Source organism: Gobio gobio, assembly GCF_949357685.1.
Source record: "Gobio gobio genome assembly, chromosome: 6".
In the NCBI taxonomy this organism is placed as follows: Eukaryota; Metazoa; Chordata; class Actinopteri; order Cypriniformes; family Gobionidae; genus Gobio; species Gobio gobio.
Window position 1 is genome coordinate 25043314 of NC_137102.1, and position 25265 is coordinate 25068578.

Consider the following 25265-nt stretch of genomic DNA (forward strand, 5'->3'; position numbering starts at 1 on the left):
GGAAGGCTACTCAAACCTGCCGTGTCCCGTCCAGAAGCCACACGTGGAGCTTCCAGAACGCTGGACGCGGGTGCCAAAAGGTGCCCCGTCTCTGAGTCAGAAGGTCTGGTCTCAGAGGGATAGGCCAGGGAGGGGCTGTCGCAAGGAGTAAGAGTTCTGGGAACCAGGTCTGGCCGTGCCAAAGCGGGGCGACCAAGACGACCTGCTCCTTGTCCTCCCTGATCTTGCACAGTACCCGTGCAAGAAGGCTCACTGGGGGGAACGCATACTTGCGTAGCCCGGACGGCCAGCTGTGCGCCAGTGCATCCGTGCCGAGGGTGCCCTCGGTCAGGGAATAATACAGGGAGCAATGGGAAGAGTCCTGGGAGGCAAACAGATCTACCTGTGCGTCGCCGAACCGTTCCCATATCAGCTGGATCGTCTGGGGGTGGAGTCTCCACTCTCCGGGGAGAGGCTGAAACCGTGACAGCTCGTCGGCTGCACAGTTCAGGTCTCCAGGGATGTGGACAGCACGAAGGGACCTCAGGCGCTTCTGACTCCACAAAACGAGATGGCGGGCGAGTTGAGACATACGGTGGGAGCGTAGACCGCCCTGGTGGTTGATGTACGCTACTACGGCCGTGTTGTCTGTCCTGACTAGCACATGTTGACCCTTCAGCAACGCTCGGAAGCGGTGCAGGGCGAACCGTACAGCCAGTAACTCGAGGCAATTGACATGCAGAAGGCGCTGGGGTCCTGTCCAGGAGCCCGCGGCTGCTTGTCCATTGCACATGGCACCCCAGCCCGTGGATGATGCATCTGTTGTCACAACAACATGCCTGGAAGCTCGTTCTAAGGACACTCCGGTCCGTAGAAACTTGAGGTTCGACCACGGGGTGAGTGTCTGTAAGCAGGCCCGAGTCACTAGTACCCGGAGCGTGCCAGACCGCCATGCCCATCTCGGGACTCGATCGCGTAGCCAGTGCTGAAGCGGTCTCATATGAAGCAATCCGAGCGGCGTTACCGCGGCTGCAGATGCCATATGCCCCAGGAGCCTCTGAAAATGTTTCAGTGGAACCGCACTCTGGCCCTCGACTTGTCGAAGGGCAGTCAGCAGAGACTGCGCGCGCTCGCTCGAAAGCTGCGCGCACATGGCGACCGAGTCGATATCCATACCGAGAAAAGAGATTCTCTGCGCGGGGCAAAGTTTGCTCTTCTCCCAGTTGACCCGAAGGCCCAGACGGGCTAGGTGATGGAGCACCAGATCTCTGTGTCCGCAAACCTGCTCTCGAGAGGGACCCAGTATGAGCCAGTCGTCGAGGTAGTTCAGGATGCGGACCCCGTGCTGCCGAAGGGGCGCAAGGGCTGCCTCGGCAATCTTCGTAAAGACGCGAGGGGACAGAGATAGCCCGAATGGTAGAACTGCGTACTGATATGCCCGCCCCTCGAAAGCAAACCGTAGGAACGGTCTGTGTCGAGGCAAAATGGAGACATGGAAGTAGGCGTCCTTCAGGTCGATCGCTGCGAACCAATCGTGTGGACGAACGCATTCGAAAAGGCGTTTCGCTGTCAACATCTTGAACGGAAACCGGTGAAGGTAACGGTTCAGGATGCGCAGGTCCAGGATTGGCCGTAGCCCACCGGTCTTTTTGGGTACAATGAAGTACGGGCTGTAAAACCCGCAATTCATCTCGGCTGGAGGGACAGGTTCGATCGCACCCTTCGCCAGTAGGGTGGCAATCTCCGCTCGCATGACGGGGGCGTTGGCCCCGATCATGGTGGAACGGACTCCCTGGAAGCAGGGAGGAACCCGTGCGAACTGAATCGCATAGCCGCGCCTGACGGTCCGTTCGACCCAGCGGGACAGCCCTGGAAGCTGAAGCCAGACATCCAGAAACTGCACCAGCGGGGTCATACGGTGTACAGACGTACCCGGTGTGGGCTTGCAGCGATGCAGCGTCACCGGCCCGGACATGGGAGGCTGTGGGGCGTCCCGGTGCGGGGGCACGGTTGACAGCTGCGTCCTGACAGAGGAGACCAGGGAAGGACCAGCGTTCCACTGGGGTCTGCTCTGCCAGGAGGCTGGCGACAGAGTGGGATGCGAGTGGCGGGACCCGTGGGTGGCGCGCACCGTCATCACCGGACTCTGTGGGCTCAGGGATGGGAGTGTTAATTCTTTCTTTGACCAACATAGGGTGCTGCTGACCCGGGGGCCAGCAGCTGAACAAAGGATTCTCCCCCGGCCCTCCACCGGGGGAAGGAGTGGTCCTGCTACCATCTCCTTGAAAGAATTTCCCATCCCTGAGCCGTCCGTCTCAGGAGCGCCGCTTGGCCTGGCGTTTAGCGGGGCGCGGGGCGGCCTGAGGGGACTTGGACGCCTTCCTACGGCTTCCTCCGCGACCCGGCCCGGGTGAAGGCTGCTGCTTGGACCGGGTGGGAGGGGCGGGAGCCTTAGGAGGGCGTCCTCGGCGTGGAGCAGACTGAGTTGACTGCGCCGGCGGCGGGGTGGAGGCAGCAGCTGGCCGCCGGGGCAGTACGTGCTTAATAGCCTCAGTCTGCTTCTGGGCGATTGAGAACTGTTGGGCGAAGTCCTCAACCGCCCCGCCGAAGAGGCCGGCCTGGGATATGGGGGCATCGAGGAACCGGGTTCGCTCGGTGTCCCGCATATCGGCCAGGTTCAGCCACAGGTGACGCTCCTGGACCACATTTGTGGACATCACTTGACCCAGGGAGCGTGCGGTCACCTTCGTCGCCCGGAGAGCGAGGTCGGTGGCGGCACGCAGCTCATTTAAGAGCCCCGGATCAACTCCACCCTCGTGCATGTCCTTGAGGATCCTGGCCTGGTAGACCTGGAGGATCGCCATGGCATGCAGCGAAGCGGCAGCCTGCCCCGCGGCTCTGTGCGATTTCGACACCAAGGTTGATGTGAATCGACAGGCTTTGGAGGGGTGCTTAGGATCACCACGCCAGGTTGAAGCGCTCTGAGGACACAGTTGCATCGCAACAGAACGTTCAACTGGAGGGACCCCAGTGTACCCTTTAGCTGCCGCCCCATCGAGGACGGAGAAGGCGGAGGAAGTCAGTGAACGGTCACGGGAAGACAACGGGGACTTCCAGGACCGCGTGAGTTCCTCATGCAGCTCGGGAAAGAAAGGTATTGAGGGCAAGGACTGACGGGTGTCAGCGCGAGCCCCCAAAAACCAATCGTCGAGCCTTGAGCGTTCGGGACAGGGTGGAGGGTTCCACTCGATCCCTAAACTCGCGGCTGCCCGAGACAACATGGCTGTCAGCTCTGGATCTGACTCGGGCAATGCTGGCACGCCCGAGGGCGGCAGCACAGCCGAGTCATCATCTCCAGAGGACTCGAGCCCACCTTGTGATGCGGTGATCGACATCGCATCCTCCTCTGGAGCGCCAAATGAGATGCGCGGGGGGGCCGGAGCCGGCCCCGCGATCTGCATCTGAACACTCGCGGGTTGCAATGTGCAAGACGGGGGTGTGGCCCGAGGCATGAGCGTCGGGGCTTTGTTCCACACCGTAACCGTCAAGTCACCCTGACCACCAGCCGAAGTACTGGGCCTCTGGGACTCAGTAGATCGGGGTGTGGTAGAGGGGACTCTCACTTCAGTACGAAGGTCATGGAGTCTTGACCGCAACATTGCGATGGTCATGTTCCCGCAGTGAGAACATGACTCATCCGCGAACGCTGTCTGAGCATGCTGAAAGCCCAAACATATCAGACAGTGTTCGTGCCCATCAGAAGAGGAAAGCAACCGACCACACCCAGAAGTACACGGACGAGACATCCTGAAAAGGACGCGTCACGTGTAAGCTCTTTTTTGAGAGGAAGCCTCGCAGAGAACGCCGAAGCGCCCAGGGACCACACACCAGCTGTCTAGCGGACCACTGCGCAGATCAGCAGGCAGGCAGTATGATGATCACTGGAACGCGCCGTAACACCAACGCCTCTGGAAAGCTGCTCGTCTCGAAAGCTGTCGATGACTCAGATCAGGCTTGTAGGAGTGAAGAGATCCTCTTGGCTCCAAAGCAGAAACATAATGCGATGTTCGCAGCGTACTTCCTTATATACCCACGAGGTGGGGCGGAGTTACGCATGCAAATTCCGCATGCCCATGGCATTGGCACTGCCATTGGGCGCTGTTGAATACGATGAAGATGATTGGCTTCTAAGCGAAACCCCCATTCGTTAGTCACTAACGTACGTCGTAGTGACTGAACGAAAGGGAATGTGCTTTTTTTAAGTTATATGAAATTGGAATATCCCACAAAAAAACATTTTCCCACTGTCACCCTCACATGGAAGCCGCCTGTTGAAGTGCACCAGAAATGGCTCAATTAACCTAATTTCTAAACATCTCTTCTCAAGTGGGATTTTTTTGCAGCTTCATTGGCAAGTCATTTTTTATTCACAAATCAACTTTGTCAAACATAGTTTTACTGTAAATTGAGAAAATATCAACGTTGCCATATGGCAACTCTGTACCACTACGGAAAATAGGTATGTTGCCATATGGCAACGCTGTACCACAGTGAAATTGCAGTAATGTAATTCCCCATTAGATTTTTTTTTTATAGATAGTAGCATCAATAATACAATAGCATTTATTTATTTATTTGAAGTGTTTATCGTAGTATACAGTAGTTGTATTTATGTTTAAATATTTTTTTTTAAATTATGTTTTTTCAGAAAATGAATACGGAAAAAGAGTAATAGGAAAGATTTCATGAGATGCCATGAAATGTGCTATGAGTTGAATGAGACAGTAAAGTAAAGCCAATGGGTACATGGTCAGAGATAGCAATAGCATGAATGACTGTATCAATAATTTTGTGTGTTATGGAATTGTTTGTCCGAGATTAATGGAAGAACGATGGTGTGTCCAAATTTGGTCCATATATATTTGCAAACGTGATATTGTCTTTTCCTATAGTTCCATTGATAATGATATAACGACCTTCAGTGTCCATTAGTGTTGATTTATGAGAAAACGGAATGTTGTCTGATTAGAATGGATACTCCTCTTTTCTTGGATGAAAAGATGTAATGAAAAGTGGAGCCATTCCATTTGGCCGCTAGTTTCCGAGATTCTGCCTATGTTAAATGGGTTTCTTGTAAGAAACAAATGTCTGTATTTATACTATGCAAATTATTTAAGATCTTTGTTCTTGTTCTTATTTAAGATCTTTGTCTCTTGACGATTACACGTATGAATACAAGTGAATGATGTAAAAGGGTAGTGAAAAAAAAAACACAGCTCCATGAGACATATCAATTAATGTAACAGAAAATGGGAAAAAAAAAACTTTAACACAAAAAGAAAGACAATCGAATACTGTGACCTTTTAAAATAAAAGTAAATTGGGGGGGAGGGGGGTATTAAGGGGCAGATGAAGATTTATACATCATGTTTGTTTTTTTCCCTTGCTTTCTTTCATTGCTTTACACATGACTTAGATGAGCCAAGGAGTAATTTTGGAATCTATGTACAATTGTCCATTTATGTATAGTTTACCCACCACAAGCGAGGCCTGGCTGCCGGCTGCTGGCTTGCCTATGCTGCTTGAGAACAGGATACAGAATTGTTGGCGTTCCATTATTTCCTGGGGAAAGTGGTCCTTTATCCCAAAAACGGTGCCTTTTAATTCTCTTCCTTTGCTCTTTTTTTTTGTTGTTGTAATTTTCAAATTTGGTTATTATGGGATGTGGTCTATCTTTCAAACGTTTTCCACACGATGGAAGGTGATCTCGTTAACGGTATCAGCTGGTAGTTTCAGTTCATTGAGAATTACATTTTTGATTGCGGATTCTGGATCATTTTCAGGGATGACTGAAAATATGAGATTATCTCTCATATTTCTTGAGTGAATGTCCAGAATCATTTCTTTCATTTGAATGTTTTCTCTTTTTTTTATTATTTCAGTTTGTGATGTAAATGATTGCACCGAGGTCTTGAGTTCTTTGTTGTCTTTACGGAGATCATCGATTTGTTGGTACGCAAAGTCAAGGCTAGACCGCAATTCTTTGCTGTCCTCATGAATTATTCCAAGTATTTCCAGTTTATTGTTTATTGAATCCAGGACATTAACCTTTATTTCAATAGTGAGCAGATCATCTGTGTCGGTGGATGAATCTATTTGTTTTTTCTTCTTTTTGCCGGTTTCGTTGCCCTTGGTCCTTCTGAAAGCTGTTTGTCAGTGATAGAAGTAGTTGTCGAGGAATTCCTCCTAGTTATCCGTGGTTATATGACAGGGTATGATCCAAAAGTGTTCCTCTGTTTAGACCGTTTGCACTGTATTACAGTTTGTACAGTATCGATTTTGTGTTAAACAATGTATTTTTTTTATTTTCAATTGCAGCAGTGCGCCGCCATGTCACATCTACCTCCGTGCTCACGTGAGCTCACACCTGACGCGTGCTCCTTGCCTGTACTCAGCTCCCTGCCTGTACTCTGCAAGTTTTCATTACTTTCCCTCATGTCCATCTCAAAAAAAGGTTTACTTATGGCCAAGTGAAACTCATCACTATATATGACTATATATTAATAAATATATTATTACTTTGTCATTACTATGTTATTACTAGTGAAATCAAGGATGCTGTTGCTAACCAGCAACTAACAGGTTTAAAATCAGTCACCATTACAATAGAGTAGACTATGTGTACTAGTATTGAATTTTTGGCAAATGAGTCTAAATGCATTTAAATTATCACTCCACAACCTACAACAGTTTAAGCCAGGATTGTCCAATTCTGCTCGTGGAGGGCCACTGTCCTGCAGAGTTCAGCTCCAACCCCAATTAAACACCTGAAACAACTATTAAGACTAGAAAACTAGAAAACTAGAAAGTCCCTGACAACACATTATTCAATTAGTACTGGCATACCATAAAAGTACACAAAAGCATTGCAGGAGAGACACGTTTGTCAGGGCCATTTGGATGTAACACTTCCAGCATCATCTGTGTGTGTTTGTGAAAGGTTAAGCCTACAGATTCATCTTCATCCTCCAACTTAATCTGTGAGCCGCAGAGGCTCGTCTGACTTCATACTGAGTGCTCATCGCCTCCTCAGCAGGGAAAGAAACAGAGAATGTGTCTCCAATACTTCTGCTCCTCTTAGGTAATATGACTGAATAGAAAATGGAAAGACAGAGAGTGTGTGTGTGTGTGTGGGGGGGGGGGGGGGGGGGGGTAGAAGAGAGAGAGAGAAAGAGCAGTAAAACGAATAAAAAAAAAAGATCCAGGAGACACTGTCAGAATTGAGATGAGACGAAGACGCCTGTTGGGATGATTGCTTTGCCCTGAATACAAAAGGTGCTTCCCTGCAAACACTTTGTGTTGTTTGCGAGCACAGATTAGGTCCGGCCGCAGACATCCACAATTCTTTAAAACAAGCCCTCAGGGAGGAATTAGCATCCATCCCCGGGCTTATAAACCAGAGATGGGCCGCAATGATAAAAAGCTCCTCTCAAGTAGAGCATGGCGGGGGTATAGAAAGGAGAGATGCACAGTAGAAGGGGCAATCATAGTAAAAGTGTGAGGAGGGGGTTAGGATCGCAAGAACAAGTGCTTTGAAAGGGGGGAGGGTGTTCTGGGGGGTACTGCAAGCATGAATCATGGGAGTACTTGAAAGAGCACTTTTCTGAAGTAGACGATGACATTTTATAATAACATGCAGGTCTCACTGACCCAGAAACACCCAGAATAGTATATTTTAATAGGTAAAAAAAACATGTTATAAATATATTTATGCAGTTAATACTATACGTGTATACATTTTACAATGGTACAATTTTAAGCTATTTTGATTTAGCAATAGAGTACTGCAATGATGATTTATTTTTGTAGGACAAAACCTGAAAACAAGTTAGCATTTTAGCACTTACGGTTTCATTGTTCTTGAGTTTTTGATTTCACAAGGCCTGTGGTTAACACAAGCTCAACATATTTTCATGTTATGTTCTACACCATAAAATACAGCAATACTAATATTGATGCTTTTACTTGTCTTCAAAAAGGTGGTTGCTAACAAGCAGTATTGGGGAAAGTTACTTTAAAAGTAATGCGTTACAATATTGCGTTACTCTTTAAAAAATAACTAATGGCATTACTTTTTATGGAAAGTAATGTGTTGTGTTACTTTTTCTCACCTGGGATGGGCTTGCTTATTTGTTTTTTAATAATAAAAAAGTGCTATTTTTGGCAAATGAATAGCCTTTCACACCAAAAGTGAACTGAAAAATAAATGCAAATGCACGCCTGTACAGTAGAGGGCACAGCCTAAACAAACCTTTCAGCTGTTTTTCAGTTCTGGATTGCAGAAGAATAGGATGAAGGAGAAGAAATTAAACACAAATGTGATGTTTAGCTAAAGTCATGTTGCTTATTTGTATGGTCGAATTGTGTATATATATATATATATATATATATATATATATATGTATATATATGTATGTATATATATATGTATATATACAATAGCACATAGCACTATATATATGGAGGTGTTGACCAATTCCACAGATCTCAATCAAATCAAGCATCTGTGGGATGTGATGAACAAACAAGTCCGATCCATGGAGGCCCCACCTCGTAATTTACAGGATAACACTTGCTGCTAACATCTTGGTGTCAGATACCACAGCACACCTTCAGGGGTCTAGTGGAGTCCATGCCTCGATGGATCAGGGCTGTTTTGGAAGCAAAAGGGGGACCAACACAATATTAGATGTCATAATGTTATGCCTGATCGGTGTATATAACACAAATTGTTTACTTCTGTTAATAACCCATTTAAGCCCATCGGCAACTATAGTTGCCGCAGTGTATAGTTTTTATTTTCCTTATGTAAGTATTTTTATAGGTACTATCCATGTTTTTAATCTCAATGACACACAAGAAAACAACCAAATAAAGGATTTCAAGAAAGAAAAAAAGGTTGACTTCCTTCCTGTCACATGAGACTGCCAACTTCCTACCCCTATTTCCAGGAAGCTTAATGAAGGCAAACCCTCCCAAACAAAGGTTATTTTCATGTTACTAATAAGTATTTTTTTGTTGACATATATATATATATATATATATATATATATATATATATATATATATATATATATATATATATATATATATATATATATATATATATATATATATACATACTACATACTCGTGAAGGTCTCTAGAATCATCCAAACAAAACAAATCTTACAAGAGATCTATAGTTTTTTGTACACTTAGTCAAAAGTCCAAGCGGCAACTATAGTTGCCGGTGGGCAAATGACTTGTAAGTACATATAATGGGGAAATGGGGTATTCTGTGTTAACAGGTTAATAAATCAAGATTTTTGGTCTTTAGTGCTTTTTACTTTCATAATATCCCACCTAAAACATAACTTAACCCTTTAACTGACATCTCTACTGTACAGTAGACCTTAATTCGATAGGGAAAAATATCATATTTTATGATATCATGTTTTGTAAGGGCCCAAATATTGAGGACCCTTCATCCAGTTTGGAATGAATGCGTTTCATTCTAATCGGTCAAGGACCCTGATTCTTTTTATGACTAGTAGCTTACGATTCCATTATAATGTGGAAATTCTGAGTAGTGAGTTTACATTTACATTATTATATGAAATCACCTACTACAGTTAGCCATTGAATACTATGGGACTATTTATTTATTTTTGTTATATAGATGTAATTTTTTCGTCATTATAATAATTTATTTTAATTTAACTTTTTGATACACAATGCCCTGTTAGGGCATCTTAATGGCTGCACTTTGTTCTGCACTGTGTTCCACCACTTTAAGACAAATGTATTTGTTGTTTGTTGTATTTTCATATTCAACAGATTATAAAATAGATGCAGCTTTTTTGAGTTTGCATCGAATGTTCTTCGACTTTTATTCCCAATAAATTTGTTTATGAATAAAGATTGATTTGTTGAAAGCAGCTGTTTTGAGTTAGATGCCAAATGTTCTCCTCCTAGTCAAATTTGACATTGAAGGGGTGCATACAACATATTTGCCCACCGGCAACTATAGTTGCTGCACATTCAAATACGATTTTCAAGAGAAAAAAAAAATTAAACCTGGGGAAAATAAATGCAGAACATGTTCACATAGGACACTATTAACATGACTATATGCATGAAACCATTCAGAAAAATTTGGGCACAAATGGGTTAAATGTCCCTTTTCAGGTTGCTGTTAAAAAAAAATGTTTCCATCATTTGCTGATAAATAAGAGTCTGGCTATGGGATTGCAGAAGTTGTGCAACATAGAACAAAATTAAATGGCTTTAATGTACACTGTAAAAAAAAAAATCAGGTCTCCAATTGAACATTTTCTAGTGACTGATCACATCAAAATTTTTTAGTTGGCCAAATTGAATTTCTGTGAAATAAATTGCATCAATTCACAGAATTCAATTTGGCCAACTGAAAAATGTTGATGTGATCGGTCACTAGAACATTTTCAATTGGAGACCTGAATTTTTTTTTACAGTGTAAAGTGTGTATTAAATGCATGGCTATAATGTAGGCAAATGTGTATTAAATGCTTTCACAAATTGAACAGCATTAAGCCCTAATCAGATGGGACTTGCTTTTCTTGAGGAGGTCAGGTAAATTTGTGTTTTTAATCCATCACACAAATTCTGTAAAAATATGGAGCATATTACCCTGTTCAACGAATTCAGAGGTCCTCTCAGAAATCGAATGCTGTTTAGATTGTTGAGGAATTGCAGAATTTTTATTTTTTTCACAATGCTTCTCTGTATGCATTATGACCTTAATACCATAAGACCAAATGTATTTCTGCACCTTTATTATGGATTTAGACCTTTATGCAAACTTTTTGAGAAGAATAACAGTTGGTTCAGCTACTGCTGGCATTCCATCTGATGTAAAAATGGATTAAATCAATAAGGAGAGTTCGGCCACGAACTGCACACCACGACCAGCATCAGGTTTGATGATCTTCTTAATTAATTACTTCCTTTAACCCTTTCACACGCAAGTTTAAAAAACTCTAGCTGACCCCCCACATATCTCCTTATAAACCTCTAGTGGGGTTCTTTAAAGTCTTGCCAACATCAAGAAGTGCCAATGTGGTCAAAGCCAACTTTGCAGAGTTGAAAGAAAGATTAGAAAAGTTCACAAACTCAAACAAGAAAGTAAACAACTCTAGATGAGATGCTTCACAGAATAAGAACCCATATGCGTGTTTCTATTTGACATTCTATACACATGCTGTGTGTTTTTGCTGGATGAAATCAGTAGAAGCGTGTAACAATAATAAAATACATCTCTAAAGGTACACGACGTTACCCATAATGACACACAGTATTCATTAGAGACATCCTATCATCTCCATATAAAACACACGCTCTGCCAGTCATTAACTTCTCTGCTCTTTATCAGATAATGATAATGATCCTAGGCTTCTGCTGAGCTACTGAGACTCTAACCTTGTGTTGATATGATAATGCTCTGAATTATGCCTCATTTCTCCATGGGCTGTTGAGCGGATAGTACTTGTTTCATTGGTTGCACACTCGTGTCGCACAAGTTGAACGGCAAATGATCTTATCACATTCCACATTCAAACATAACCACAGACAATACAGCTGTTTATAGATCAGCAAAACTTAGGCACTATTGCAGAACGGTATAATAAATTGTGCATTATACTTTTTTTTTGTAATGTTAACATTTACGAAATGTTTTTTTTTTTTTTTATTGCTATAGTATAACATTAACTGGTTTTATTTTTATGTGCTCTATAAGTACTGATCTGATAAATAATATATATATATATATTAGTGGTGGGCGTAGATAAATTTTTAAAATCTAGATTAATCTAGATTAATTCCAAGATTAATCTAGATTAATCTAGAATAAAATGGCTCATTTGAATTCTGCCGAAGGCATTCAGAATATGTGTGCTCGTAAGTGATCGTTTGTCTTTTTGTAGTTTGAATAATAAATAACTTCTGTCCCTTTAAGACCTGACGCACGAATGGATCCCAAACATTGTTCCTGTGAACTGGTTACGACTGTGTTTACGTTAAAACTCAACAAGATGGGCATTGAGACATTTTTGAGTGTATTTGACTATTAATAAGCTGGAAAAAGGAGTTAATTTTTGCACTTGTATGTCAGAGGCGGCTTTATTACGGTATTTGTGTGTGCACTTCAGATGCGAGCACGAAATCTGCGGGAATTAGTAGAATTAACGTTATGTGCAACCCCTCGCGAAATTCAGACCGGTCACACCAATACTAACAAAAGTCCAGCAGAACACCAGTTCGCAATGTTCAGAGGATTAAACGGACTGAATGAGAGGAGGCGGGGGTGCATGTCAACTCGCTGTTGTTCGGAGAGGAGAGGAGAGCGCAGCTGATATCGTTACTGTAGAAAATTAGTATTGTATCGTTTCAGATATTTCAGTATCGATACATAGCGAAATATCAATATTTTTGACAACACTAGTTGGCATACACACAGGTTCGAAGACTCGTTCTCTCGCCCCCTACAGTGCAATTTGGCTAGGTATACATCCACGCTAAAATATCAAGGTGAAAGTCATCATAGCTAGCGTAGTATAAACCCAGCTCCCAACCCAACTTTGAGAATAGATTAATTAACGGCGATATTTTTTTTATCGCCCGATAAGAGTCTCACGTTAACGCAGCACGTTAACGCCGATAACGTCCTATATATATATATTAGGATATATCTCAGTACATGATATCAGTGTATAGTAATTCAGAATTTTTATTTCCTGATTTTTATGGAGTTATGTGGAGTATATCTGCTAACCCATAGGGCCGCAATACAAGGAGATTTTAGGGTGGCTCCAGCCTTACCAGAAGGGGGCTCTCCTAAGGGAAAAACACAGGCTTCCATTTAGTAGCAACCGTGGAAGAAACATGTGGGATCCCCGCAGAGTCACTCATATGGTACCCAGCCTAATACCGGTTCTCAAGGATTCAGTGGGAATAGGCCTGGTGCCAGACGCTCCGCCACGCCCAGCACCGGGGGTGATGGTGGACTCGACAGGATTTGCCCTGGAGAATATAAGCGCCACAGTTCAGGGTGCAGCAAGAAAAAACAAGGAGCCTGGGTCTCTCAGTGCTTCTACCTGCTGAGGTGAGAACACAGGAGGACACCGGCTAGGAACTTTGGGCACATGGTCTTAGTACCATGTGGGTGTCACCCGGCCCGAACTCTAGGCATTATTCGTCAACCGAAAATGCCTGCAGGTCCCCTAACCTCTTGATAGAGGCCAGTGCAGCCAGCAGCAAAGTCTTCATAGACAGAATCTTTAGTTCTGCTGACGGCAAAGGCTCAAAAGGGGCATTCTGAACTTCTCGGAGCACCAGAGCAAGATCCCAAGAGGGTATGGAGGGGGGGTCGAGGAGGGTTTAACCGTCTCGCCCCCCAAGGAACCTGATGACAGGGTTGTGCTTCCCAACCAACTTACCTCCTTTGGGGTCATGATATGCAGATAGTGCAGCAGCATAGCCTTTGAGTCTGGAGGGAGACAGCCTTCACTCCAACCATTGTTGCAGGATGGAAAGCATGGCACCGATTGAACATTTTCAGGGGTCTTCTCGGCGAGAAGAACACCACTCAATGAACAGGTTCCACTTCAAGACAAAAGCTGTCTCGTAAACGGTGCTCGTGCCAAAGTGATGGTGTTAACTACCTCTTGGGGTAAGTCACCTAGAACCTCCACGTCCCATCCAGGGACCAGATATGGAGTTTCCAGAGGTCTGGACGTGGGTGCCACAGGGTGCCCCGTCTCTGAGAAAGAAGATCCTTCCTCAGAGGAATCTGCCAGGGAGGGGCTGTCATGAGGAGCATTAGTTCTGGGAACCAGGTCCAGTTGGGCCAATATGGCTCAACTAACAAGACCTCCTCATCCTCCCTGACTAGGCTCCCTGGGGGAAAGCATATTTGTGCAGGCCCCGGGGCCAGCTGTGTGCCAGTGCATCTGTGCCGAGTGTTCCCTCGTCACGGAGTAAAGCTGGACTGCCTGGGGGTGGAGTCGCCACTTTTCCCGGGAGTGCAGCTTGTGAGAGCTCATTGGCCACACGGTTGAGCACACCGGGGACATGAATGGCCCGTAGTGACCTCAGATGCTTCTGACTCCAGAGGAGAAGACCACCTTGATGGTTGATGCACACAACGGTTGCATGTTGTCAATATGGACCAATACATATTTTCTCTGTAGCTGCTTTTTTTTGAGGCAGCTCAGTGCAAGATGAACTGCTAGCAACTCGAGGCAGTTGATGTGCCAATGCAGGTGCGGGCCTATAGTACCCTATAGTAAGTACATGTAGTTAATTAATATTACTCAGTACTTAATTATATAATTACACTGTAAAGCAAGGAACACACCAAACCGACGCTGACCAACTAGTGGCAACGAAAGCAGACGGCTGAGTTGGCTCCCGTTGGCTCACGTCGGCAGCGTCTGGGTCCAAAGTTGCCCTGACACACCAAGCAGACGCTCGACATCCGATGGCCAAGTAGCACGTCCGTTCTGCGCCTGCATAAGAGTAAATAGCTTTCTGTACCAGCTGGTGGCAGTAGTCTGTTTTTGTTATTCAAAGTGGGAAACCGGAAGAGCTACAGGGATATAAACAAAGCACCTCATAATCTCACTCACCACAGACGATCACTTCTGTTTTTTTTTTCTCGTGCACCGGTTCGCTAGTTGAACAGGCAATCAGAATGATCAGATGGCCCGACTGACCGACAAGCGCCGACGCTGATTCAATATGTCAATCCAACATCAGCCGACGGCGCGGAACACACCAAGAAAAGTTGGCAGACGCACGAAAACAACGTTCCAGGCTTAACAATAAAACCTTAAAATACGGTGTAACCCGAAATTTGACATGTTATATAATAATACCACCTGTACTGGTTTTTCTCATATTTTATATTTATTTGTAGGTATAAAGCTGTAGTTCGAGTAGACTGCTATATTACCTTTGTATCAGTAAATTAAATACAGCTTATGGTTATGAACTGTAAATTTCACATACCTGAAACACTGTCAAGTTTTTGCAGTGATCTTCTGGCAGCCACAGCTTAACCAGGAGTTTAAAGAGGCACGTTTAGTGCAATTAACCCTGAAGACTCGGTTCAATTTAAAAGTGATTAATGCAATATGATTAGACTTGATAACATAGTCCATTGTCCCTCTATAGGGCGTATTATCATTTGCAATTCACCACTCAGACCGCTCTTTAAACCCCTGACCTCCATAATAGCGCTTAAGAAAGTGCGTTCATATCTTTATTAGCTGGCAGATATCAGAAGGAGTCATTAAAGCTTGCAGATCAAGGAGATGTTGTCAAAAACGTTCTCCATTCATCTCCCACATTCTTGCTTATCCTTCAGCAACAAGACTGATCCTGAATTACTATGGAGTCCCAGTGGGGACCTGAATATGCATAAAAATGAATGATTATGCTCTATCTGTACTATAGTGCTGAGGAAGTCTCACACAATGGGCTGTCAAGTGTGTTTGGGACCAAACTATTGTGCAATATTTCAATCTGTCGTGTCACAAGCGCTGATGAGAGCTGTCAACAGCATCCATCACAGTCGTGAAGCTATGCTATTAGTCAATGTTGAGATGTGGGTAAAACTGGCAAATTCCTCTTGGAATACCACTTTAGTTTAAGCTTGCAGAAAGTGTCAGCTTGTTCTCGGATCGCTGTGATTTGAGTCCAGTGGGGAAACTAAAGGATAAATTGATGTAAGAAATCATTTTCCTTTGCTGCTATTGTGGTTTGATTAAACCTGCACTGCTTTGAGTCCTCAGGATTTTATTTAAAGGGCCTGTATTATTCTCATTTACAGGTTTATAATTTAGTTTAGAGGTCTACTAGAATATGTTTACATGATTTAATGTTCCAAAAACATTATTCTTCTTATAATTTGCATTGTTGTAGCACCTGTTTTGACCCTCTGTCTAAATGCTTTGCTTTAGGTTTAGATTCTTTAAAACCTGCCTTCTGAAATGCAATGTCTGTTCTGATTCATTAGCTGGCCCCAGCCTGTTGTGATTGGTCTACCTCCTACCTATCAGCTCGATAATGACAGTCAGGAAGAACAAGATGATTGACCCGAACCACCATCGCAAGCATGACTTGTGCAGGATGTTTTGCAGTAGTAATTTTTTATTTTATTCCGCACTTACATTTCACATGTGATAACTGTGTCATTTACATCACAGAAAAAAAAAATTTGATGACTGAATAAGTGCAATTCAATTCAATGTCTGATACACAATGATGAAGTGATGTTTCACTCAGTTACTGCAGGCAGAAAACAAAAGAATAGGAAGTATCATCAGCAAAACTTGAAATGACTCTTGCAATTTACTGCAGAGCAACAACCCATTCTCACTCCCAAGGCGTCAAAATCCGAAGCATGGTCAAGTGCCTTCCGCGTCACAACGAAGACACCAAAGTCACCCCTAGGCGTCACTATATTGACGCGCTGAGTGCTCCATTGATTTCAGTTGTTTACCCAATGCGTCAGATCAAGACGCATTTTATTCTTTGCATTTGTAAAAGCATACATGATTTTATTAATATTTTATTCATATTTAAAGGTTACTTTTATATTTTGGAGCAGCTAACCCAACTCCTACCCTAAACCTACCCACTCCTAAACAATATAGAAACACATAACAGGCAAATAGAAGTACAGTCACATCTATTTATTGCAAAAACTGACCAAAAACAGTATAAAAGTATTAACTCATGTTGCATTCCAAGTCTTCTGAAGTCCCACGATGTCTTCATGTAAAGAACAGAGTTGATCTTAATGTTTTAATCGCTGAGATGATGATCCCGCCGCTCCGTTAACGCACTCATTCATATCTCATTCAAATAATACACACGCCTCTTTAGCATGACGCATTCGGTCACAAGACACAGAAGAGCCAATGACATTTTACAATCAAAGCTGACGTAATGACGCAATTGGTCACGAGACATACTAGAGCCAATGCAATTTCACTATGAAAACTGACGTAACGGGCGGCAATATTTGAAATTGTATGTGTTCGTGATATTCTGCGGATGGAGACGCTGATCGCTTTTGGGGATTTCCTTCACACAATCAATCGCTTGGCCTCGGAATATTTGTATTTTTTGAATAAATTGTGCATGCAGTCGACTCTGTCTGTTATATCTGAGTTTTATACCACACAAATGGGTAGGTTTAGGGATGGAATGGGGTTGGGTTACATGTTAAAACGTGTCTAGATAGCGTAAATAAAATTATGCTGGCCGTGTCAGGACTCGGGTTTGATCATTGCTCTTTCTGTGTTTCTTTCTTATTTATGTTTCTGTGTATTTTTCCACTGCACCACAGCTGTGCTCTATTCGTAATCAGCACCACTGCACACCACTCTCACCTGTCTCTCCATTTAAGTTTCCCGCACTTGATTTCTGTGGCAGCTGTGCTGCATTATGATCAGGGCTCTTGCACACCTCTCACCTGTTTCTCCTCTCATTTAATTTCTCTCACTATTTAGCTTCCTTCCTTACCTGCCTTCTCTGCCAGAGTGTTTTGTCTGTTTTTCTGTCGTGCTCTAGTCTTTGAATTGAGATTCTATTTTTGCCTTACCAAGTTCTGATCATATTCTGTTTGTTCCTAGTTTGATCCAGCCCTGCAGCTCAGTTTTCCCATCTCCTGTTTTGATTTTGCATTTTGCTATTGACTCTGTGCCTGGATTGTTGACAACGGATTGCTGTCTGCCCTGCACCTTGGACTGTCATTTCGCTGGTACTGAGTCTGCCTGCCTGTTGCTGACTTTTGACTTTTGCCTGCCCTTGGATCACGTCTTCGGCTATTTCCCCTGGCTTGGCAGCTCGGCTGCCCCATTTAAATATTGTTTCCTTTTACTTTGCTTTTTGTCCTAATAAATATAGTGTGAACTGATCTGCTCTTGGGTTCTGTTTTCCCGTCCAGCCCTCACAGGCTGATTAAATTGAGAATCACAGTCCAACATGTCATAATGGCAAAATCATAACCCAATATATGATCATCATGATGATAACTTTCCCATGCCCAACGCGTCTGTGTCTGACGCCAAAGGTTTCTCATTGAAATGAATGGAGCACTCGGTGTGCGTCAATATAGTGACGCCTAGGGGTACCTTTAGCGTTTTTATTGTGACGCGGAAAGCACTTGACCATGCGTCGGAATTTGACGCCTTGGGAGTGAGAACGGGTTGCGAGCAAGTACTGAACGCAATCAGATATTAGTGTTACTGTCACTTGATGGTGGATATGGTGAAGCTGTCAGCGATCAAAATGTTGATTTTGAAGATGTTAAAAATGATTGACTCGTCAAGAAACACCTGTTTGTAGAAACGATTACAGCAACAAAAGGAACAGCAATCGTTCAGCTCTGAAGCAGAAAGCAAAGATGCGGTGCATTAATTTCCTTATTTATACCTGCACGGTGGGGAGGAGCAAGGAATGTGTGAACCGGATGCCAATGTTCATTGGCTTAGTTTACACTCAAAGTTGTTTACAGTCTCTGAAAGCGATCCCCAATTTGTCGGTCAGAGTATGCCGAATGTGACCGACTAAAAGGGAATGAAAGTTTTGAGAACATGTTTAAGATGGTGAATATGAGCCAAATGCTGAATGTACTGGGAAATGATCTCTGAAGAAGACAGTGATGATGGTATAAAACATCTGCTCAAACTGAACCCTTCCAAGCTCCAAGCTTCTTTATTTTATTCTTCTGTAATTGTTACTATAAGGAGAGTTTAATATTATCGCAAAAGGTAGAGATTCATCCGTGTTAGATATAGATCCAGGTCGCTAAAGACCGGAATATGTAATAATGATTGGAGAAACATTCATGCACTTAAGGGTTAACTGCACGATTCAGAAAGCAGTTGTTAGCCCAAAGGTTGTGATTGTACTGCTGAGGAATAGTGTTAAAAATAAATTTAATAGATTCTTCTCTACCTTTGGAAGTCCATGTAATGAGGTTTTGCCCTCCCAGAGGGAAAAAAAACCAGCTTTTACTTGACATAGTGATACAACTCTTCTTGGCGCGTCATAACTACCTTTGTTTGATGGCGAGCCAAAGAAGCCAGCAGATATGCAAAACTGTTACATGGTGACGTAGCTATAGTACTTTACATAAATAATGGCAGGACTACAGACGAGGAAGGTGTTTTCTGTTGGAGAGATTCAGTACCTTTGCTGTAGACTTTTTGCTTTGTAACTACAGATTGTTTTCATGCACAAGCTATTATACACTAAAGGAAAGATAAAAAGCATACTAGGTCCCCTTTAATGTTACTGGTTCATAGAAACCTACTTTAATGTTTAATCCCTCCTCTACTTTTTTTCTTTTAACTAAGAAAAGCTCATTTGGAGCGACTTTATAAGAATGATTTGACTTGGTGGAGCTATAATGGATTGCTCCATGTGGTTCATGCAATATGTCCCGACTCTCCCGGGAAATGTTATCGGCATACAAACTTATCAAGGCCAGATTACATAGAAAACACAAATAACAGCTTGATCGCTCTTTTCTGAGGCTGAACGACAAACTCATCAATCACTGCTAAATAGATGCATAATGCCCTGGGCTTCTAGAGCACTATGGGGCAAAAAAAAAATTAATATCCAATTCATCTGCTGCATTCTCCTCTAAATTTCTCACCAGGAGAATAGCCAGAGGAAGATCAATCCATCTGTTATGTATACACTTGCTGCAGACCGTAGCGAGAATCTGTCGTTGTGTAGCAGTTTGTGTTTTGCGCAACACCTCTTGAGAATCAACTGGCAAACATCATTCCCTCAAGCTGACGGATCAGAAAAAATAAGAGGTTAAACATGAAAAACATAAAATCATCATTCTGTACAGACAAGTGCTTCTCAAATCCCCCTGTTTCCTGCTTTATACTGAAATATCTAGAAGCAGTTTCCTGACCTAGAATCCCCAAACGGCCCGGTGCACAATATTACATTCATGAAGGAATTCTAGTCTAAACACATACATGCACATTTGTAGTGCTGCCCACCAGGTGCTACCAAGAGTGCTTTTGTTTAGTATAAAAGGACCTGTGATGTCTCTATGGCAGAGGTGAGCATTCAACAGAGACCGATCACGCATAATCATGAAGGACTTTCTCATATGACCTCAGCTGAAATAGCTAAATAATTCAAAAGATACGCTAAGGAAAACCTGCTTGATGCTTGCCCGTGCAGAACTAAACGCTGGAATCGGAATATCACAATAAAGCAGCAGTTCAATCCCATGTGTTCAAGAGTACAAAATCTTCACTGCCAATGTGGCTCTTTTATTAAATGTAATGGTTTCACTTTATTTTTGTGGTCCCTTTAACACATTCTGTTGACTATAAGTAACGTTGCACCAACATGTCTACTAATTCTCATTAGTGTGTTAGTAGAGTATTAGTAGACGTGTAGGGTTAGAATAAGTTGACATGTAGTTGCAAAGTTACTTATAGTCAGTAGAATGTCTGTTGGAGGACCATCACAATAAAGTGTTAGCAGATAGCCTATTAAGCAGACAGTTGAGTGGGCATGTAGTTGCAAAGTTACAGAATGTTCAAAAGGGACCATCAAAATAAAGTGTTACCAATGTAATAATTTACTTGTGGGTTAGAGTGCACAAACAAAAGAATATGATGAACTTCATATTTGCTATGCAACCGGTGGAAGATTCCTTAAGGCTAGGAGTGATAGTATGCTTCAAGTCAGACGTTAATCGGTCTGCGCATCACCGCATGAAGTTATCCTAATTATATTATTCAGAATGACTTGCGGAGGCAAAGTCACATAACTTTTTTTAATGTGCACATAGGCATTTATTAGGAAAATACAGTCTGTTTCTATCATTATTTACGAATGTTTTCTTGGAATAAAAGGGGTTAGATATGCACAGACATTAAAATTCTAGATGATGCGGATACGCCGATAATTAATGTCATGTTATGGATGACAAGTGATAAATGTTATTAAATTATACATGATTTATATATAAAAAAGTGTGCAATATGATGCAAAGGTAATCTAAATGTAAAAATATTGGAAATATTGATCAATACCCGATAGATATCAAATATTAAAATCTTACATTTAAAACAAATACCTAATAACAACAGAAACCAAAAATGCTGGAAATATTGTCTAATGTCTGATATACTGAGCCAAAGCATTATGACCAGTCAGGTGAAGCGAACATTGTTGACCATCTCCTAACAAGGCCACATCTTATGATCTGTGTAGATTAGATGGTAAGCAAAAAATCAGTTCTCATAATCAATGTGTTGGATGCAGGAGAAATGGGCGGTAATAAAGAACTTTGACAAGGGACAAATTGTTATGGCAAGGCAACTGGATCAGGGTATCTCTGAAACGGCAAGGCTTGTAGGTTGCTCCCGGTCAGCAGTAGTGAGAATTTACCAACAGTGGTCTGAGGAGGGACAAACCACAAACTGGCAACAGGGTGTTGAGCGCCCAAGGCTCATCGATGCACTAGTCACACAAAATTTTAATGATGGTTATGGGAGGAATGTGTAAAAACATACAGTGCTTATGATGACCCCCAATGTTGAAAGCGCCTACAATGGGGACGCTAGCATCGGAACTGATCCCATTCTCTTTGAATGAGAATTAAACACTGTTTACCTGGGGAAGTGATGGCAGCAGGATGCACTGTGGGGCGATGACAAGACGGTGGAGGGAGTGTGATGCTCTGGGCAATGTTCTGCAGGGAAACCCATCTGGCCATTTGATATGTGCCACCTACCTAAATATTATTGCAGACCAGGTAAACCTCTTCAGGACTGGCCTCTTTCAGCAGGACAATGCACTCTGCCACACTTCACACATTGTTCAAGAATGGTTTGAGGAAAATGATAAAGAGTTCAAGGTGTTGCCCTGGCCTCCAATTTCCCCAGATCTCAATCCAACTGAGCATTTGTGGGATGTGCTGGACCAACAACTTCAATCCACAGTGGCTCCACCTTGCAACCTACATGGCTTGAAGGATATGCTGCTAACATCTTGTAGCCAGATAACACAGCACATCTTCAGGAGTCTTGTAGAATCCACGCCTTGACAAGTCGGTGCTGTTTTGGCAGCATGCTGAGGACCAACAGTGTATTACACACATTATCTGATATTGATAAATGAAAAAAAAAAATTAAAACACCAACAGAAACTGATATGGTACCAAGATTTTGTTGTTGTTGTTCAGTCTCCAGTCGTGCCCAACTCTTTGCGACCCCATGAATTACAGCATGCCAGGCCTCCCTGTTTTCTACTATCTCCTTGAGTCTGCCCAATTTCATGTTCATTGCATTGATGACACTATCTTACCATCTCTTCCACTGCCTTCCCCTTCTCCTTTTGCCTTCAATCAATCCCAACAACAGGGTATTTTCTAATAAGTCCTCTCTTCTCATTAGGTGGCCGAAGTATTTGAGCTTTAGCTTCAGTATCTGTCCTTCCAATGAACAGTCTGAGTTGATTTCCTTTAGTACTGACTGATTTGATCTCCTTGCAGTCCAAGGGACTCTCAAGAGCGAGGCGATTCGAAAGCATCAATTCTTCGGCGCTCAGCCTTCCTTTTTATCCAGCTCTCACAGCGATACGTTACTACTGGGAAAACCATAGCTTTCACCATTATGAACCTTTGTCGGCAAGGTGATGTCTCTGCTTTTTAATATGTTATCTACATTTGTCATAGCTTTTCTTCCAAGTATCAAGCGTCTTCTAATTTCATGGCTACAGTCAGCCAAAGAAAACAAAATCTGTCACTACTTCCATTTCTTCCCCTTCATTATTGCGTAGTCCTAAAAATGTTTATGAAATATCCTGAAATTCTCTCAAAAATATTTTCTCATCTCAACTTTTTCTTATTCAAAGGAGTGTTTCTTAAAGGCACAGAATTAAGATCGGCTTAAAGGGATAGTTCACCCAAAAATGAAAATTAGCCCATGATTTACTTCTTTCAAGTCCATAAAAGTGCATCTACCCATTATAAAAGTGCTCCACGTGGCCCTGGTGGGTTGATAAAGGCCTTCTGAAGCGAAGAGATGCATTTGTGTAAGAGAAATATCCATATTTAAAACTAACATCTAATGACAGCCCTAGATGGATAGATTCACTTTTAAGGACTTCAAAACAGACACAGCAATTTACTGACATTATAAAGCTTGGAAGAGCCAGGACATGTTTTAATATAACTCAAGAACAAAGTCATGTACACCTAGGATGGCTCGAGGGTGAGTAAATCATGGGCTATTTTTCATTTTTGGGTGAACTATCCCTTCAATTCTTTAGGTTAGAGAGAAAACTAACTTTACAAACATTATAAATATACCTCAAGGAAAAAATAATTAAAAAATAACCCATTTACAATTTTTTCCAAATCCATAAAAGAAAGTAATACCAAGCACCTTGCAAATAACTTTAAAAGTGTTGAATGAATTTTAGCAGCCACTAGGCCATCATAGAAGTCAAATCTGCGTGACAAACAAGCTTTGGGAAGAACAGACTTTCAGCACCTAATGGAAATGAGGAATCAGGCACAGAGTAACATCTGAACTGGCAGATACTGTAGGGGAATGACATTCACAAGCCTCCCTTCCCAATACCCTTTAAATTGTGTTCCTGAGGTGTACATATCAGTACGTATTTTAAGCTCCCCTATTGGTTACATCCACAGGTTGTGTGTTTACAGAGTGAGCGGAGAGGATGTTTTCAGCCCAGAGCTGAGAGCCGTGTAAATCTTCCATCACTGGAGACATCAGCCCGGCTTGGTGAGCTGAGGGAAGACCGTTGGGATCTCTCGCTCTCTCTCGCTCGGCTTCTCTTCCCTCTCCACAGTCGAGAGAAGAGCTGACACTCATCTCGTCCCACACTGGGAGGATTCAAAGGAGCAGTCATCCAGCAAATGAAATGCAGAGAGCGCTCAGCAGAGAGCAGGCGGACCAATCCTATCACTATCCACCTTTCGGAAACTGTTAATTGCACAGGCTGGGATAAAACCCTTTCCGAATTGTGACTGACAAAATTAAATGATCATTGTACCTCTAATATTTGACTGTGCTATGTCAGCATTACTTGATCACAGCTCGAGAAAATAATGGTGCTAAGTTAAACAATAATTATTTTGAGCATCAGAGTAGTTTATTCACTTACACTGATTGTGTTATTGTAGCACACAATTCACTAAATAAACTATGCAAATTAGGTAATGGTGGGAACTAGGTCTGTCACGGACAATAATGATTACAGCATATTTTACCTTCTGTAAAAAGGTCTGGAAAATTTTCCTCAGTTAATGCTAATCACGTGAGAATATAGCCAGTTGTAAATATGTTTGTAAATATTGCATCATTTCCTGTTTAAAAGTAGTTTTCCGTGGTTTTTCAAGCATGGAGCCGCTTGAAGAAGCATTCAGTTGCATTCTAGGCGGTAGCACAAGTCTGTGGCAAAACTTTTTCTGCTTACCATTCAGATCAAAAAGAAGGTCGAAAGCACTTGTTAGAGGCACAAAACTTATTTTAGCTTTAGGTAAGTGCCTATTACCAACAGAATCCAATGGGAATTTAATTAATTTAATTATTAAAAATCATTTGACCGGACATGACTGTGTTTTCAACCAGACCTAACATGATGGATACTGTTGTATCTTTTACTTTATCTTTTACTTTATTTTGTGTTTACCCCAAAAAAACAAAAACAAAAATCTCACTCAAAATACAAGGGAGGCAAAGAGTGAATTTGTAACCACGACTGTACAAAAGCATACAAAAAGACCTAGCTCATCTTCCTGCACATAATTCTTTTTCTGGAATCCAAAAGTCTCCCACACTAGCTATGTTTCCATCCAATGTTGCGAATTTAACTTGTGCGCAAATTTGGAATAGCGCATAAAAAAATTTGCAAATATAGCACAGTTTCCATCCAGTGAGTCGAAGAGAGCAAAATTGTCACTTCCTGATAAACCGGCGCTAAATATCACTAAGCAAAAGTAGGAGAAGCGACTAGCTGGGTTGCCATCCAAACATGAAGCGAATCTTTTCAGACTTCGTAAAAAAAAACAATAACAAAACAAAAAAAACACTTGTGATTTAGGTGTGCTTCCATCAAGTTGTTCGAGCAGAACGGTGGCATTGGTAACCTTGTAACCAACAGTAAATAAAACACCATCA

The 25265-nt window shown here is 42.6% G+C and overlaps 1 protein-coding gene across 1 annotated transcript in view; it reads right to left on the reverse strand.

The window, feature by feature from the left end:
* The window catches only part of st6galnac5a (ST6 (alpha-N-acetyl-neuraminyl-2,3-beta-galactosyl-1,3)-N-acetylgalactosaminide alpha-2,6-sialyltransferase 5a), a 78348-nt gene that overhangs the window by 39271 nt on the left and 13812 nt on the right, over positions 1–25265 (reverse strand). The gene's annotated exons all lie outside the window — the stretch shown is intronic.